The 19,918-nt window shown below is 37.5% G+C and overlaps 2 long non-coding RNA genes across 4 annotated transcripts; one reads left to right on the top strand and one right to left on the bottom strand.

The window, feature by feature from the left end:
- The first annotated feature begins 91 nt into the window (after positions 1 to 91).
- LOC136259134 (uncharacterized) lies at positions 92 to 16,902 on the top strand. Its single transcript, XR_010703220.1, has 3 exons — positions 92 to 174; positions 4,441 to 4,641; positions 15,841 to 16,902. It is a non-coding gene; the product is annotated as an uncharacterized lncRNA (long non-coding RNA).
- LOC136258730 (uncharacterized) lies at positions 6,975 to 8,662 on the bottom strand. 3 transcript variants are annotated; one of them, XR_010702949.1, is made up of 10 exons: positions 8,484 to 8,662; positions 8,292 to 8,335; positions 8,067 to 8,241; positions 7,973 to 8,012; positions 7,737 to 7,921; positions 7,546 to 7,686; positions 7,415 to 7,495; positions 7,282 to 7,363; positions 7,160 to 7,228; positions 6,975 to 7,108 (listed from the first exon to the last, which is right to left on the bottom strand). It is a non-coding gene; the product is annotated as an uncharacterized lncRNA (long non-coding RNA). The 3 variants fall into 3 exon arrangements; XR_010702950.1 differs by having other exon boundaries at positions 7,546 to 7,697; positions 7,977 to 8,012; XR_010702948.1 differs by having other exon boundaries at positions 7,977 to 8,012.
- Positions 16,903 to 19,918: the final 3,016 nt, after the last annotated feature.

Here is a 19,918-nt window from a genome sequence, read left to right as displayed (position 1 = left end):
TAACAGCGTAGGCTAATAGCCATCACAACGTTGTCAATACGTTAAAACATCATTAATACGTTACTATGCTTCAACAGGCAATGTTTGAAAACTTGCGATTGTGGGATGGAGTTTATATTGTTATCATTTTTGTACGAAGTTAAGCCACAACTAACTTCGCTATTGGGACAGTAAGTAAGTTATTACATTAAGTACTTAGAACTGTAAGTTACTAACCTATTTCAACGTAGCAGTAGTAGCTTTACTGTTCCATGGGCTGATACGCGGTGGGTAGAAATACGCATCCACAATCGCCCAAACAATTATTTTGTGCCTTCATTATCCTTTAGTAACAACCAACTAGTCTATCTTAGCAAATGAACTAAGCTTAGCAACTACTACAAAAATGAGTCCCACAATACAAAGCTCTATGTCACTCAATATAATGAGTCAAAGCGCATCGATTCTTTGAACTGGCTAGGTATCAAAGTCATTGGCAAACCACTTTTTCATGATATTGCCTGGGCAATATGCAAGTTAAACACCGAACGGCGCCTTTGAACGCCCACGCTAAAGTGGTATATGGGCTGATACTGTGAAGCTACCTTATAAGGGACGAAAATTTAGACAGCTTGAACAAATGGAAAGGCCACGTGGAAGCCTCGAAATAGATCCTCATAGTCACCAATCCTTCAAAGAATCAAAGGATATGGAAAGAAGAGCAATTTAACTCCACCTATAAAGTCGTGGAGGGTAGTAGGAATGGATTTAGTGCTGCACGTGAGTGTGGAGTGTCAAGAATGACACTGCAAGATGGAATTTTGGAACAGTAGTGAGGCATGGCAGTAATCCTGGACCCCAGCCATACTTGAATCAACCTAAGGAGAGTAATATTTTAGTGGAAACAACTACAGTATATTATAACAGGAGCCAAAAGCTGGTTGTACGTACTTCTCACATGGAAAGATCTGCAAAAGAAACAAAGCTTGTTAGCTACTATCCAAAGAAAAAGATAGCAGAAGTACCTGCATGACATAAGTAACATGATGGGTGGATGCATATTAATTTAATTGGCAAAGAAAAATCTAGTAGAGAGTCACTGCAGTTACCAGCAGACAGCCGATTACTTCTTTACATTGCATTACCACAATCCAGCAGTTACGAGGTAAAGCAGTTAAGTAGCAATACCACAGAACTGTTCTCATTCAATAAAGATCCAGCCCATGATGTGCTTCAAGTGCTGCTAGAAAACTTCGCCATTTGCTAAAAAAGAAAAAGCTGTGATGTTTGATTTGTATGGAGCAAATCCTAGCTATGGTTGTGTGCAAGCAATGGACTCATGAGCACTGAACTACACTAACATTACTAAATTGCAGCTGAAATGATACGTAGCTAAGTTAAGTTCAGGGAACTGTTTTACCAATTTAAATGTATGTAGTCTGTATGTGCACATGTAACAGTTTCACTTTAAAAATCACACTGACCTGGTAGTTGGTGCTAATGCTTTCAAATTACGGATAAAAGGTTTAGAATGCATACAGAACATGGGGATATTTTAGAACAATTTTTATCACTCACTGCAAGCAAGATATAGAGCACTAAACTGGTAAATGATGACAATTGATACAGTATACTGATTGCGGTGACAATATTACTTTACGCCTGACAATATTAGATAAATCTCAATTTTTACAACGAAACCTCCCTGGCTTCTAAACAAAATATGCTAGGCACCTACAAAACTACACGCAGTAAAAGGAGCCTATAACTTTATTTTTAGTCTAAATTGGAAATCCATGCAACTTTCGCTTCCGAAGTTACAGCTCTCTGTAATCTATATAATCATAATTGGTTGCTTACGCTATTAGTTTTGATAATCCACTCTCCACTGTATATCAGTTTATAGAGCCTTTGATGACAAGCCAGTTCAAAGGTATGGTATGATATCATTCTTTATATTAAGTGTCATAGAGCTTTGTATTGTGGGATTGCATTTTGTAGGCTGAGTGTTGTCACAAATTTACAAATAGCTAACAGTAACAAAATATATTATGTGAGAAAGTATTGTTAAAGGTGATCGGATCTGCGAAAACCTGACATAATGGTGCATTTTTCAAATTCTTTATTATTGAACATTTATAATCTACTTAGCCAAGTGTATGCTCTGGCCAAGTTTTAGCCTTGTATGCCAATAACTTTTGGAGTTACAGCCCTACAAAGTAGCAACAATAGAAAGATCGATTTGTACAACAAGTATTGGGAAGATAAATTACATGCGCTTACAAAAACGGCTGTAACTCACAAACACAATGCAGTATAGAGTTGCAACTTGCACCATTGTGTTCGCCATGAATAGGGGAGTTCATTACTGGGTAAGTTGTTTCTTCTCTATTACTTTTCTTCACTAAATACAGAGATGAAATCAATGAAGAAAAATCAATTGCGTACAATTGTTTCGGCGTGACATAAACAAATGCCCATAACTTACGTATCCTTTAGTCTACTGCAACAAAACAAAGAGTTTTGAACTCCTCTTGAGTATGCGAATAAGATGATATCCAGGTGTTTATCATTGGACCCTTTCTTCACAAAGAACAAAGCATTTAAACATTTAAACATTTTACGATTTTATTTTTTCGATTACACAAATATTTTACCGATTGAAATCAATGGCTTATACTGAAAATTTAGGCTTGCACAATTATGTCGGGTTTTCACATATCCAGTCACAAAAGATTATGTAATGGTCAACACCACAGAACTGTACATCCACACACAGCCATCCCCAGGCTGGCCAGAGCTCCATTGGGGGCCCAGACCACTTGTACGGAATGCCACTGTTCCTGTGAAAAAGCAGCCAGCAAAAGCAGACCACTCAAGTCTGGTTAATTTTGAATATTAAATTTGATAGTTTAGCATTTTATTCTTGGTGAAGAATCAAATCTACTATCGTGGGTAATAAGAACGGTTTTATATAACTGTGTCACGTGATGCACCCGATAATACAAACCTGTCAACTTGCTTGTGCGGCTGATCTAAGTGGCTAGGTTGTATGTGACCCAGGGTGGGAAAATGGTCTTATTGCCTATTGAAAGTACTGAGAAATGACAGTTTTAAGTATTCAGTGTGTTGTAGCTTGTCAATGGTAGAAGCTGCATTTACCAAATTTTCACACGTTTATACCAATTTCTTACCTTCGAAAACAACAAGGTAGAAGTAGACTACACTTAAGTTTGATAGTCTTTAATTCAATGTTACTCTACCAGGGGTGGGCAAGGGACTTCTTCAGCAACATTTCCAATTGTGCTTCACCACTGGCGATGGGTGTGGTCACTCGCAAACAAGCTAATTAACTTTACAGGCAGCTAATGGCTTTACAACTAGCTTCAATTACTCTCTAGTGTCTCAAGTGGTATTCTCCATGGCAAAAATGATTCACCTTGTGATGAGCAGAAAATTTCTTGCAGTCAATGACAAATTCTTGTGCAAACAAGATGAATTCTAATGCAAAAGTGACTAAATCAATTCCAAAACCGACGAAATCAATTGCAAAACTGACAAATTCAATTGCAAACGGGACGAATTCTACTGCAAAGGAGACAAACTCTACTGCAAAGGGACAAAGTCAATTGTAAAGGTGATGAATTCAATTGCAAAACCTGTAATTGATAGTGACATTGTCTATGCCAACAAACAATGTCAATGTGGCACCAGTGTTGAACTGGGTCAGGTCAACTGGGTCACATTTTTTTTTAGTTTTTTGGGTCTGACCCATTATAAAAAACATATCCAGATCAGACTCAGATTGGATTTAGGTGTGACATGCTATTATTGAATTAATTACGTAGAATGTCAAAATGGCATAAGAATAGGAAACCCAATAACGTGATGTCACTAAATACATACATTTCTACCATGTATTACATCACAAACATACTTGTTACACTTACTGTGCCTGTAACAAAGAGAAAAAAATGTTGTAATGAGAGAATTTTGTAACCAAAGATTGTGAAACTTTGCTACAATGAACTAAAGTAAGTAATTGATGGAACTAGGATGGTACCAACCCTCAAGGAAGTTATACGCAAAATAAAATTAGTTTGAAAGCGAAAAAAAGCCCAAAAAGTATGTGTACTTTAAATAACATAACTTTTTTTCGCAAATATGTGACTGGGCCTGCAAAAATAGGGCATGTGCATGGGCAGATGATGACTTGATTCCATCACTGATAACTTTTTATAACAATGGGCTAATGCAATGCAATTTTTAGTTCTTAGTAATCATTGAATTGGCTTTATGATACAAGTTACAGAATGTAGATATTCTGTTCCGGTACTGAGATATGACCTGTTGTGTGACGGGGTGTAGTTTGTGCCCACATGCTGTGTTGTCACAGGCCCAGTCACATATAGTATAATTATATTTTTAACTGTGATAATCCTTTTCTTTACCATTTAACAGAGAGTACCAGAGGGAATATCAAAGCAAAACAGGAACAGTTGCTGAAAGAAACAAATGGGTACCTTTTATTTTAGCAAAAGTTTAAAACCATTAGCAGTACAACGCAGGGGTAAAAAACTGTGTTGGTAACACACCTAGCTTACCACTAGTGCTCAAAAGTGGAACCGGCTATACAAGAAGTGGTATGGATGAGACATGAAGGTACTATGAGCAAAGGTAACAATGAGGCACAGTTACTATGATACACTTTGTTACAAAATTAATTCTATGGTTTGAATTCTCTCACCAAAATCTATCACAGAAAGCTAAATACTTGCTGTAGTCTGTTGGATTACTATTTACACTACTTAGAACACTAATTCTTATACTTGAGCACAAAACTGTCTCGTCTTTTCAAGTCACGTGTGACAGAAATCAAACCAGAAATTGTGCTCTTCCTATCCCTTTTATGCACTCTAATATAATAACTGTAATAACTTATCATAGTCTACTATAAGCTTCTTTTTATGAGCCACACTTAATATGATTTTGTGGTCATATCTGTGGACTGTGGAGCCAATCCCATTTGTAGCGCAGTTTGTAGTTGTGCACAAATCATGATGCCTTACTGCTTTTTGATACTGATGCCTGACACTTGTTACTCAGTGTTTGATTACTGAAGCCTACGTGGAGTCATGCCTACTAAATAATAATTATTATTTGGAATGTGACCACATAAAAAGAGTTATTTTATGAGTTGCACATAGTCTAGTGTTTCACAAAGCCTAATTCTTCCTTTGCGAGTCACGTCCAATTGTCGGGAATGTGTGATAGTGTCTGTATGGGCATGAAGCATTATTAGTAAAGGGTGTGGAAGTTAACAAAGCCACACCTATTTATAGCATATACACGTGTTTTACAGTCTGTAAACTTATTTTGAACTACACACTGAATGATCAGTGCTTATTAAACTTACCTGTGTAGTTATCGTATATAGTTGCCGGGTGAGAGCCAGATAACAATCTGGGTCAGCAATAGTGACCAGAGTTAGTTATATACTTTTAAAGTACAGTGACTAGTAATATAACCAGTCACATCCCTTGTAACTAGTAATTGTAACTAGGAATAACTGTCCATCAAGTAACTAAGTCACAACAGGAGCGTAGCCAAGGGTGGGCATGGGCGGGCATTTGCCCAACCATCACAGATTCTTGCCCAACCATCACAGATTCTTGCCCAACCATCACAAACTTTTGCCCAACCATCACAAGTAGCTTAAGATTCATACGAGGATTCACAGCAGCACACAAAACAACCCTACTTTACCTGTAAAGCGTAAACGCATACCTCTTTTGTTGAACCATGACTTCGAAGAAGGGATTGAGATAGATGGTGTATCACGTGATCTGTTACGCGGAAAATCCCTTGGGAAGTCCCTATAATTACACTTCATGTAAACGCACGTGCCACTGCGCTCCTTGGCGCGGTTTAAATTCGAAATTTAAAATGGAGTCGAAGTGTGGTACACTATAGTCGTGGTACTGTATCTCTAAGTCACAGTGAGTGATAATCGTCAGTAGGATTCAGTGTGGATGGTGCTGGCAGCAAAAGATTTCGTTTCAGTGGACTTGTCAAGTGTATTATTTTGATAAGGAAAGTACCATATAGCCTAACTTACTGTTGATGAAAGAAAATGGGAAAACGTACTCTTCTAGATAACATTAATGGCATATGCAAATGGAGCTGGAAATGGAGAAAAGGTCAAGTCACTATAAAGTGTCACGTGCACAATTTGTACTGATTAACCGAGTTGTGGTTTACACCACTACACCAGATTCATGCAAAATGTACACTGGCTGCTATAAGTCTGGGGCGAAGCTTTCTTGGCATGCTGATATTTATGATAAGACTCATTATAGTTCATAAATTAGTGCCCCGTCCTTTATTTGGGGCCACGTGGCGTTTATTTGAAAAAGCATTACATATCGCTGTGGTGGTTGGTCTGTAAGCTATACTGCCAGTTTGTAGTAAATATGTGATGAACTGTTCACATTGTAGGTTCAGCAGTTTGATATCACGTGATGCTCGGCTATGACGATCGTCGGTGGATGCCTGTCTCTACAAGTTTAATAGAATAGGATATAGCTAGTAAATGTTTGCATGCATGTAGCATTTGTTTACACTATAGTATAGGTAGCTGTAGGCCTTGTGTGCATACACTTTTCATATTTTTCGTTGGTAATGTCTCACATGAAAGTGAGCGTGTTTCTTGTGTCTGTAGTTAACACTGTGAAAAAAGCTCAGAATAATAAGGTATATAACAGTCTTATTATGTTAGTATTGGAATGAAATAGTACAGCATATATTATTAGATTAGGACTTTACTATAACAAGCTTATTGAATACATTTAAGACAGTCATATATTAGAGATTAAATCACTAGTATACTGCGGTGTATTATCAGACTATACTAAGCCTATTTCAACCATATATTGGCTACTATACTACTGTACTTTTTTACTTTCCTATAATCTGTGGCTACCTTAATTAAATAATTTCTATAATTATATTTGTAATGAATTTAATTCTGTAAATATGTTAAAACCACAATAGGTACAGCTAGTAAATCAATGTCTCCTTGGCCATGGCAGTATCAAATCAATTTCGTCATTTATCAGTCTTTATCCAACTGCAGCAGGTAAGACAGTAAATACAATTCACAAGTTCCATTACAAATTACCTGTATTATCATCACTATGTAGAACTCTGTGACAATCTGTTAGTCGTCTGGTAGAACTGTCCCACAGCTCTAATACAAAGATGGTAAATATAATGTGTATTCTGGATAATCGTTGGACTTACAGTTTGTAACAATCTCATAAAACCACGACCTTGTCTGGAAACCTAGTATTACCATGTAGAATGGTGGCTAGGTCCCACAACTCTATAAAAGATGGTAAATATAATGCGTATACTGAACAACCATTATACTTACAGTTTGTAACAATCTTTTAAAACTGAGACCGACAATCCATGTACATCTAAGGCAAGTCTGATAAGACCAGGTCTCACAACCCTAAATGGAGGCAAACATAATTCATATTCTGGATTATTTGGTGTACTTACAGGTGTTATCAGTGAGTCTAACCAGACATAAAACAGCCACTTAGTATGTGACTTTGTTGGGCTAATGTGTTACGTAAGCTCACAAGAAGCATCTGATACACTCATAACCAAGTCCAAGAATCTTGTAATCACTAAGTACAACTGAAACAAGACTAAATATAATATAATTTGCATACTCTCAGTGAACTTACTTTTGTTAGCAATACGAGCATGGTCAGTGAAATAAGGACAAACAAGACGGAACAGGTTCTTGAAAGCACTCAACTCATTTACAGTGCCAGACAAGGTAGCAGCCGTCAGCTGTTGATAAAAAGTAGTGAAAAACATGAAGAAATGAGACCGGTTCCCAGAAGAAATGAGACCAGTTTCCACAAACCTAAACGAAGGTAAATATAAATTGTATACTGGACACTCTCAGTGTACTTACTTACAGATGTTAGCAATAAGAATCACCAAGTCTGTAATTCCTACCCCATTGAAAAGAAAATGAATAAAAACACAATCAGGCTTAATGCACTTACAGCTGTAAGTAATTAGATGACGTTGAACAACTCCGTGAAAAAAGAACAAAACTGTCCACATATGGTCACTACCAGATTCTTTAAAGGAAGCAGCTGCCATTGAAGGAAACTAACACTGCAGATGTTGTACACTGACAGCCTGTAGAACTAAGAGGTTCGACAAGAAACTGTACCTCTGAAGAGATAATATACAAAATCGTAAGAGCAGACCATGCATACTCTTACCGTTGATGGCTGATGAACTGTGTCTACTCGTCATCCGCCATAAGCTGAGATATAACAGGATATAAAACATGTAATACGTACACAGCAACACCAAAGTTGAATCATTTGCAGGCCATTGTCATACAATACACAATAAACAATTTAATACGGCTAAACCTATCATACAAGCTATCATTTTAGTCTAATACTTACTCATCTAGAGCTGTTTTTGATTGCTGCCATCGAAGGAATTGTCCACTTGGCCGCGCCACTTCACCACTACAGCCAGCAGGGATGTACAGTTGTGGTCCATAACTATCATCGTGGCTCATTGGACGATGGCGCCGATCGCGTACACTCTCTCCGCGAGATACACCGTCGTATCACTCACATTTACCATATACAACCTCTGATACAACAATAGCGACAAAGATGGCGACTTAATTGCATCAGTAATACGCATGCGCTCCCCTTTAATTTTAAACAAGCATTACTACGAACTTTTGCAGCTGTGCTAACTGTGCAAGAAACTCTAGATTTGTATGGCTCTTAGATTGAATAATTAATTTTACTGGTATTATATGCTTTGCCGTATGAAAATGTGTGTGTATGAAATTATCACAACAAACTGAAGCTATAGCTAGTTAGCTAGCTATAGTGATTAACAGAAGTGTAGCTATACTTATTGTAAAATCATCATGACTTTGTTTGGTACAGTAAAAAAAACCTTAAGTCACATGAGATGGTGAAGCTAAAAATGAGACAATAATGAGATCTGATGGTGAAGCTAAAAAGTTATCACATTTAGTTAAGTAAACAAAGCCATACAAAGAATGTGTATTAAACTAAAGTATAATCTGTTTCCCATAATATAAGATGGGGTTTATACTAAAGTATAAGATAGTTAGTATAATGCAAGGCTATATTGAGATTATTTGTATAGTTTAAGCCATTAGATATACCATATTATATTCCTCTTTTTTCACAGTGTAAGTTGATGCTATGCCCAACCATCAAATATTGGCTGGCTATGCCCCTGCGTTACAACAATAACTGTGACTGGATTTAGGAAAAACCATCCAAATCGCACATTAGAAATTTCGAGATAAACAGTTTTAAAGAATTCATGCCAGCATAACTCTCCAAGGATAGCAAGCACGCATATGAAATTTACACTAAAGATGCATCAATCTGTTACCTTTCAGACCACTTCCAGTACTTGTAGCTGCTTGTAGAGTTTCCCGCCAAATAAGATAGAAAATCTGAGCTGTTGGACGAGCGAAGTAGTATCACGAGTGCTCACAAAGGGGTGGAGGGTGGGGGTGGCAGGGTCGTCAAGGGTTAGACCTCAAAAATGGAGGTAGACCACAATTGGAGTCCAGAGACGAGATTACAGGGCTGAGCTGACTCCTTAGTGGTTGATATGTAGGAAAATCCACAGAAAAAAAAGTCTGGCCTACATTATCAGGCTGTTCACCAGTAAACCACTGATTCTTGCCAAGCCAGGTCCTTCACAAGGCCTAAAACCGCCATTCGAGCTCTAAACACTCCCCAGAAAAGGCGTCTGTTGAAACCAGCCTCGAGTAGTCTGAGTGGTACTGAGTGTCAAAACTACTAGTACGATAGTGTAGATATCCACTGGTGGTGTTAATTTGATTTAGCCTAATGTGCGATTTGGATCGGTTTTGTAAAATCTGGTCACAAGATAGACACATTCTCCATACTGTTCTACATGTTTCAGTTTGAGTAACAGACAGAAAAATATAGTTCAAACTGAGCTGAAGAAATACAGTAGCCACAAAATCAATATTTTAGAAAGTCCACATACGTACAGTTTTAATCTGAGCATAATGAACATACAAACGTATTAGAAAATTAACAAACAAACAAACATACGTAACTATGAAAGTATCATTTAAATGCCTCAGATAACCTAGTGTCAAAAATCTATGTGGCTATTATGCAAAGGTGGCCATTAATCAAAGACAGCGTTTATAGCATAAAGGTGACGACTATTCAGTATATCAAATATAAACTGTTGTTTTATAACAAGAGCTTGTATGCACTTACTTATTTACATCATATTTACTAGCTCTAGTATATTTTCAGTATGATGTGCACTAAAAGGGAACAGCAGATGAAAGATATGGCCTCCAGACACACTACAATGACTAATGCTCTTTCCGTAATGTCTACTTCAATCTTCTGAACCATGTACAAGCAGACAACTTCTTAGAACAATAAAGAACTACTGGATTCAAACAATAGCCAAAGCTTCATCAAAGGTAAAATTTATACTCTGTTTTTAAGGTGCAATGCAACCACTATTCAGATGTGATGACTATTATAGATGTGGAGTTTAACAAAGGAGATATGGTAACTAGTAATGCAACTTCTAAAAAGAAACTGTAACAAAGTCTATCTAATCCAAAACAGCCAAGCTGTAAAAAAAGTGTGCGGCCCTCAAAAAGGCTATGGTGAAAAAAACGATGTGAAATCCAAGGTGGCGGCCAAGAAATGGCTGTGATGGTAGGTAAATGGTAAAAATTTTAATAACAACAATTCAGGTGAATTTTGGTGACGCTTGGTCAATTGGCACAAAATTCACCTGAATTGTCGTTATTAAAATTTTTACCATTAACCTACCATCACAGCCATTTCTTGGCCGCCACCTTGGATTTCACATCTTTTTTCACCATAGCCTTTTTGAGGGCCGCACACGTTTTTTACAGCTTGGCTGTTTTGGATTAGATTTCACTTCTTTTTGTATTTGTATACCCCAAAGCCGGCCTATGGCCTGCTTTGGGACTTTATAAACCTATCTTTTTTTTCTTTACCACAGGAAGAAGAAAAGATGAAGCAGATGTACCTTAAATATTTCTGATTTTATCAGTAAATGTACAAATTATATATATAATACATATATTTATTACAGAACTATCCATGGTGGTTTCTTTGTAACTGAACACTCTTCAAGGTAACTTCTTCTAGCTGTTCTCTCTACAGGGTGATTTATTTGTAGCTGGATTCTGTATAGGTGATTTTTTTGCTGCTGAGCTCTTTACAGAATGGTTCCTTTGTAGCTGAACTCTCTACAAGGTAACTTCTTCTAACTGATCTCTCTACAGGGAGATTTGTTGTAGCTGAACTCTCTACAGGTGATTTGTTAGCAGCTGAACTCTCTACATGGTGGTTTCTTTTTACTGTAGCTGAACTCTCTACAAGGTAATTTCTTCTAGCTGATCTCTCTACAGGGTGATTTGTTTGTAGCTGAATTCTATACAGGTGATTTGTTTGCAGCTGAGCTCTTTACAGAATGGTTTCTTTGTAGCTGAACTCTCTACAAGGTAACTTCTTCTAACTGAACTCTCTACAGGGAGATTTGTTTGCAGCTGAACTCTCTTCATGATGGTTTCTTTGTAGCTGAACTCTCTACAAGGTAACTTCTTCTAGCTGAACTCCCTACATGGTGGCTTCTTTGTAGCTGAACTCTCTACAAGGTGACTTCTTCTAGCTGATCTTTCTACAGGGTGATTTATTTGTAGCTGATTTTTCTACAGGGTGATTTGTTTGCAGCTGAACTCTCTATATGGTGGTTTCTTTGTAGCTGAACTCTCTACAAGGTGACTTCTTCTAGCTGATCTCTCTACAGGGTGATTTGTTTGTAGCTGAATTCTCTTCATGATGGTTTCTTTGTAGCTGAACTCTCTACAAGGTAACTTCTTCTAACTGAACTCTCTACAGGGAGATTTGTTTGCAGCTGAACTCTCTTCATGATGGTTTCTTGGTAGCTGAACTCTCTACAAGGTGACTTCTTCTAGCTGAACTCCCTACATGGTGGTTTCTTTGTAGCTGAACTCTCTACAGGTGATTTGTTTGCAGCTGAACTCTCCACATGATGGTTTCTTTAAATTTGTAGCTGAACTCTCTACAAGGTAACTTCTTCTAGCTGATCTCTCTACAGGGTGATTTGTTTGTAGCTAAACTATCTACAAGAAAATTTCTTCTAGCTGATCTCTCTACAGGGTGATTTGTTTGTAGCTGAATTCTGTACAAGTGATTTGTTTGCAGCTGAGGTCTTTACAGAATGCTTTCTTTGTAGCTGAACTCTATACAAGGTAACTTCTTCTAACTAAACTCACTACAGGGAGATCTGTTTGTGGCTGAACTCTCTTCATGATGGTTTCTTTGTAGCTGAACTCTCTACAAGGTAACTTCTTCTAGCTGAACTCCCTACATGGTGGTTTCTTTGTAGCTGAACTCTCTACAAGGTGACTTCTTCTAGCTGATCTTTCTACAGGGTGATTTGTTTGTGGCTGAACTCTCTACAAGGAAACTTCTTCTAGCTGATCTCTCTACAGGGAGATTGGTTTGTAGCTGAACTCTCTACAGGTGATTTGTTTGCAGCTGAACTCTCTACATGATGGTTTCTTTGTAGCTGAACTCTCTACAGGTGATTTGTTTGCAGCTGAGCTCTTTGCAGAATGGTTTCTATGTAGCTGAACTCTTTACAAGGTAACTTCTTCTAGCTGATGTCTCTACAGGGTCACTAGTTTGTAAACGAATTCTCTACATGGTGGTTTCTTTGTAACTGAACTCTCTGCAAGAAAACTTCTCCTAGCTGATCTCTCTACAGGGAGATTTCTTTGTAGCTGAACTCTCTACAGGTGATTTGTTTGCAGCTGAACTCTCTACATGATGGTTTCTTTGTAGCTGAACTCTCTACAAGTTAACTTCTTCTAGCTGATCTCTCTACAGGGTGATTTGTTTGTAGCTGAACTCTCTACATTGTGGTTTCTTTGTAGCTGAACTCTACAAGGTGATTTCTTCTAGCTGAATTATCTCTTTCTATAGTTGCATGAATTCCCTACAAGGTAACTTCTTCTAGCTGATCTCTTTACAGGGTGAATGTTTGTGGCTGATCTCTCTACAGGGTGACTTGTTTGTAGCTGATCTCTCTACAGGTTACTTGTTTCTAGCTGATCTCTTGAATTCTCTTCGGGTGACTGCTCTATTGGGATGACTGCTCTATTAGGATGACTGCTCTATTAGAGTATCTCGATCTCGCACTTGCTACACCAAGTTGGATTTCGTGTTATAACTCTGTGGCTTTAAGTCTGATTCTTCTACACCATTGAAGAGCCTTTCTAAGATGATAACTCCATCTGTACAGCGATTTTCAAAGCATTACCCCAAGCGGTTTATCTGGTAGGCGTGGCAAGCAGTCATTTTTTATTAGTTAATCTCGATAGCGTAATTGCTACACACTGTTGGTTTTTTTGTTGTATCTTCCTGGTTTTTAGCTCGATTTCTTTCAAACCACAAAAGGTTTGAGGTTCAATAGTTAACCTATTCACCCACCGATTTTCAGCTTCTTCCCATACGTGGTTTACCCTGTAGGCGTGACAACATATTGGTGTTATTTTTTGTGAATAATCGCTCATAACTCTTTGCCTGTTTATCGTATTCCAGCCAAAGTTGGTACAGAGATGCGCCTTTATATCCCCCTTCTGTGTGCCAAATTTCAAGGCGATCGGATATGGCGTTCGCATTTTATAGCAGTTTTTGTAAGTGTGCGAAAAGAGGAAGAAAATAAGAAGAAAAAAAAACGAAGAAACTAAGCCAATTTTTGAAGTCGCATATCTTGGGAACGCTTGAAGCAATTTCGCTCAAATATGGAATGTGGAGTGCTGAAGGTGGAGGGAGTGTCCATAGCAAAAATCGTCTTGTTTCATCAAGGCAGCACAGAGCTACGGAGGTGCAAAAATTGCGTTTTCTTTCTACCTGTCAATATACTCACGGGTGTTACGCGCCGGCTTCTTGGGCCGCACGACACACTACCGTGTGTCTTGATTAACTAGTTACTATACTATCCCAACTCTGGTAGTGATCCAGTTTCAACAATGGTTGGCACTCTATTCCACTTTAGCACATACAATGTTACTTGTAAAAGATCTATTAAACATGAGTACTCACTGCTTGAAATGATTTTCAGACTTGTTCAGGTGACTTTCTTGACATAGTACATCTATCAATTAATCAGGAACTCCAGCAGGTTTATCCCTTAAAGCCACATAGGCCGATATATCAGCCATTTTTTTAAAGCACATAAAACGTACAAATATTTTAAATAACGCATGCTTAAAGAATGGCTTCTAAACTATGGTGTGCCATTTGTTTCAAAATTATGCACTGGCAATGGTGATAATATCAACTTGGTTTGATTGCAAACCGAGTCGGTCCTAAAATAAATCAACTCGATTTCAAGTTAGAACCAACTCGATTCTGAAACTAACTGACTCAATTTCAAGCAAAGAGCCTCGGTTAAAACTGACTTGGTTTTGAAATAACCGACTCGATATTTTAGTCAAAATCAACTCAATTTACAAACCCATGCAAATATTTAAATCACTAATTTTTGTAACACTTGTATGCGCCCATTAAAATAATTCATTCAAACGAGTGAAAGTTGTGGCTGTACTCTAGTTGTGGAGCCAGTGGTACAAGGACTATGCGGCAATAACTAAAGGTATGAGACACACTTTAGGGTTTTGTGTCATGTCGTCCAGCGTAGTAAAATATGCTTTCAATATGCATTCAATTAAAGTGTACCTGCACCACACAAAAAGGCCATGTTAACTGCATTACTGGTTAGTTCAGCAGATGGGCTGAGTACTGTGGTAAATAATTTTTTTGTATGCCTATTGTATAGAGGATCCGAAAACACAAATATTTATGGGATACCATTACGTCTGATCTTATATCATGTGGAAATATTGGAAATCATCTGAAATAATTGATGCTCTTCAGACTTCCGGACGTTTGGCTTTTTGTAACTCAACTCAGCAATGGTTAATAGAGACTGTTCGTAGAAACAGTGAAGGAGGGATATTTGTCAGTATATATATATAGTAACAAAATATCCAGGGCCACCAAGAGAATCCAAGAAAATTTAGGGGGCCTGGAGCAAATCAAGAATGTGGGACCCTATAACTACAGTTAATGTAGCTTTGGGACCAGGGCAAATTGCCCCAGTTCCCCCCTGTAGGCGGCCCTGAAAATATCCTGTGCTAAATTTTGGAGAAAATAAGTAAAGTATGTTTTAATCATCAAGAAGTTTTTGACCAAAGGCGAAATTCGTTCCACAGTTACAGTTAAGCAGCTTTAGCCACAATACTCCACAGGCAATATGGGTATATAGTGAATAACAACAAAAGCCGACTTGTAGCACTTGGTGGTTTTTGAGATGCTAATAGAACGTCCCATGTTTTGTACGTCCATAGTGACCTAGATTCCGTAAAGCATCACGGCTATTACATGACATAAGTTTCAATGTAATGGCATGAGTGTGGTAACAGAGGATTGTGTCTGGTTCTATAGAAATTGATAATTAAGTAATAAGTATTAGCTACATAACTTCTCCTCAATTAGTGTGTAGATTACTGAGTTGAATTTGTGTTTCAAAGTGGCTTCTTACTTACTTTTGATCTGTAAATGGTCATAGTCATAGTGTGGGTCTAAACAGTGTCATAGTGAATCATGTGTCACAGTCCAATTCGTGTTTTCATAGGGCAGAAGTTACATGATGGAATCCAAGATTGTGGACAAGAGGAGTACAGAGCCACTAAGATGTTGAGGGGGTTGGAAGCATCATAAGCACTATGAAAATTATTAAGATTCCAGCTCACTAAGGTGGTAGCATTGAATTATAGCAACAGCATTGAGTGGTGACCATCATTTGTCTGCCCTCAAATGAGGATTCTCTTTGCTGTTTTGTGGTTCTGTGCACTTCCCAAGTCAAGCACAAGAGACTACTTGTACACTATATGCTAATTTCTTGGCAGACTGTTCACACTATCTCTCTATTGGGACTCCCCTCTACAAGAGGATGGATCATGAAAATTACTTAGGGGTGGGATGGTAAGGAGTACTAAATTTGCTGCAGTAAATATCGGAAAGATACACTATTCAATAAAATAATTCTTGGAATTACTATATGAAGATGTGTCTGTAAATTCTGAATGAATATCCCTATAAGATACCTCAAGAATTAATATTGTATTTGTGCATGTAAATGTAAACCTGAACATTCAGTTTGTACTGTAGCTGAAACTGAGAGTATTCATTACCATATGTAGCTACATTTATGTCAGTACTTGGCTTTGGAATGGTTTTAAAACAATATAAATTCCTATGTATAAGTGCCTGAAGGTATATAGAATTTCAACTTTATAATATAGTACAGCAGGATAATGGTGACATAGTTGAGCTCAATAAGAAATTGGAGTTCAATACCGATGGTCTTAGCACTTTAATTTTACAGAAATCGAAGTTCAATACTGCACTTTAATTTTACATGATGGATTCTTCATATCCATCAAGCAGGAGGTATTACAGTAGCCTGAGGTTCAGAAAAATTATACTCATGTACATGCTTCCAACCTCCTCTGCATGGATCTGCAGAACTGTATAAGGACACAAACCACACTTACCAGATTACTTTGTAACTAGTGTAAACGAATCGTTAAGAGTAGACAGATTTTCATGTACATGTATATTTCAGTAACACATTACACAGTGCAATATTTTATTTTACTACCATGAAATCATGAATTTTTGTTTGTAATTTTGTGTGATAAGGCAATGTTTGTCGCTACAAAATTTAAATCACTGTGCGCGTGTATATATAGCTGGAAGTGTGGTGAAATGTACTAGGCATGCATTCAACCATGCAGTAACAATATTTGTACACTTGATGTAACCTGGCAAATATGATTAACATAGCCAAGTGTGTAATCTTACTAAGTATACCCTATATAGCCTAGATTTTTCGAGGTTGAGCAATGTTGCTAAAAATAAAATTTTGTGGATTTGCAGACTCCCAAAATGTATTAGACTATATGGAGATCTAAATATTTCAAGGCTAAAATATTCGTTGGTAACCCCTAAAACCACAAAATCAGCAAAAATTTTCTACCTTGACATATTTAGGCTATATGGTAGCAGGTCACCATGCAATACTATCCCTGTTTATCTACCAACTCAATGGTTGTGACGTAAGTAACATCTGTACCCAAGCATCTATAATTTCAATAAGTGCATGCAACCTTTGTGAGTGCACTGAAGATGTCAATCCATGGCATACAGAAGCCTGGTGCGCCCAATCTTCTTGTTTGAACACCCGCAACCAGTATATGAGACCCTTAATTGGACAAGAACATTCAACGGGCTGCCTGTTGCATTGTGTCTCATAGCAGTGTGTCTGCCATGCTGAACCATCTAGGATGGCCAACTTTAGCCAACTGTCATCTCTTTTTTAACTATCAACATGTTACAAAACTGTTTATCATGAGCATACAATTGGCTAGTAGAAATTGGAATAATTAGAGGGAGGCGTAACCAGCATTGTTTATACTGACATACTTGTTTCAAGTCTGAGTTGCATGTAATCAGTAAAATGATGAGCTGTGGTGACTATGAAACACCATGTTCTATGGAATTTACAGGGGTGAGGGTACATATATAGTAACTGGATTATATCCAAATTCTTCAAATAAAATTTCAAAAACTGTTGATTTAGGTACTAAATGTTTTAAGTGTCAAGCAAGTTATGATTTTTTAACTATGAAATTTGGATACATAATTTACGTACTACACTAACCAGCGTAATTGTAACACTAAACCCTAAAGTGTGTCTCATACCTGTTTAGTTACTGCTGCATAATCGTACTGGTCTGATACTGGGTCGATTGACAATTACGTAGTACAGCCACGTCTCAGTTACGTGAATTATTTAATGGGTGCATACAAGCATTACAAAATTCACGATTTAAATATTTGCATGAATTTACAAACAGTCAATTTTGACTAAAATCAAGTCGGTTTATTTCAAAACCGAGTCGGTTTTAACCGAGGCTCTTTACTTGAAATAAAGTCGGTTAGTTTCAGAATCGAGTCGGTTCTAACTTAAAATCGAGTCGGCTTTTTTCAGAACCGAGTCTGTTTATTTTAGGATCAACTCGGTTTGCAATCAAAACTGAGTCAATTTTTTTTAGGACCGACTCGGTTTGCAATCAAACCGAGTTGATATTATCATCATTGCCAGTGCATAATTTTGAAACAAATGGCACACCATACTAAACAGCCAGCACAGACGAGGTTGTCTAATGATATTAACTGAAAGCCTTATATCAATGGAAGGTTTATTCATTGAGTTACTTAAAAAAGTATAGTAACAGCAATTGCTCACTTATTATCACACCATGAAAAACAGTGACTGTATTTCCTGTTGCTTCACACGCATCAAGTTGGTAGCCATTTATAAAACTGTTTGACTCACATGAGCTTAATATGGTGTGATTGTCATTGAATGGAGAATTGAATAGTCCCTATAAAACTCCATATGACACACTGTGAAGAAGTTATCAACCGTTTTCTGAAGGTATGTAATGAGTTATTTTCACGCTTTGTGACAGCTAGTATTTACAGCGAGTTTTGGCCTTATGCTTTTGCAAAAGGGTAAAACCCTATGTATTGTTTTATTTCGTATTACATCACAGATAGAATGATGCAAATTGCGTAGCCTTAGCACTTACTGTACGGAAGTTACAATGCTTTGTTTACAGTCACGCATTACAGCCGAAATATCGGATTATGCATTTTCAGTGCAATTTTATTAATAATTGCATGTAGTTTTAAGGGTTAATCAACTTGTTCCATGTGGTATAGTATCCAAATAGTGTATATATTATGTAATAACGTTGCTGTATCTCACAAGTCAAACAGACCAATAACCAAGTATATACATACATTTTGCAACTTGCAGAGGTACCTACACCCTGTAGTACAAGTGTAGAATGTTGTGAAGTGTATAAAATTCCAAGAAGAATTGGATTCCTGCAGGTCCCCTGGTCCTGGGTCCACTGTTTTTACCTACCACTCCCTCCTAGCAAAATCCTAACTTTGAAAGGACAGTACTTCCGGACAAATTCAATCATTGGCTGACACCTGGTGTAATTGACAGGAAATTGTCCAGTGACCGAACGTTATTTTGTGCACTGCATATAGTTCTGTGATGTCAGGGTGGTGGTAAGGGGTGCTGGTAACCCTGGGAATAATAATAAACAATCTAGATAAACAGGTTTTCATGTTTCCGTAGCTCCATAGTGCTTGAACAGTATAATTAACCATTTCTGCAGTGGAAGCTTCCTCAGGGTAGGGCATCTCCCGTTCCTAGTTTGAACTGAATCTGCCCAGCTATCATTGGGGTATACTTATCCTCAAAATTCATCTTAATTCAGCTCTTCATATAGCCACACAGTCTACGATGATTCCTGTAGTAAACGGAAAAGGGTTAAAAGGAATTATCAAGGTCAACCATAGGCTGGCCTTGGACAAAAGGAAGTGATATCTGCACAAAAACAGCCAAGCTGTGAAAAAAGGTGCTTCCTTAAAAAGCCTGGGTGAAAAAAGTTGTGATTTCAAAGGTAGTGGTCAACAAATGGCTGCAACGATGTTAATGCTAATAAATATAGTAATGGCTGTGCATTGTTAAAATTTATTAGTATTAACATCATTGTAGCCAGTTGTTGGCCGCCACCTTTGATTTCACAACTCTTTTTCACTCAGGCTTTTTAAGGCCGCACTTT

Source organism: Dysidea avara, chromosome 6, assembly GCF_963678975.1.
Source record: "Dysidea avara chromosome 6, odDysAvar1.4, whole genome shotgun sequence".
NCBI lineage: Eukaryota > Metazoa > Porifera > Demospongiae > Dictyoceratida > Dysideidae > Dysidea > Dysidea avara.
Note: the sequence above shows the minus strand (reverse complement) of the source record. Positions and strands in the feature narration are given on the sequence as shown.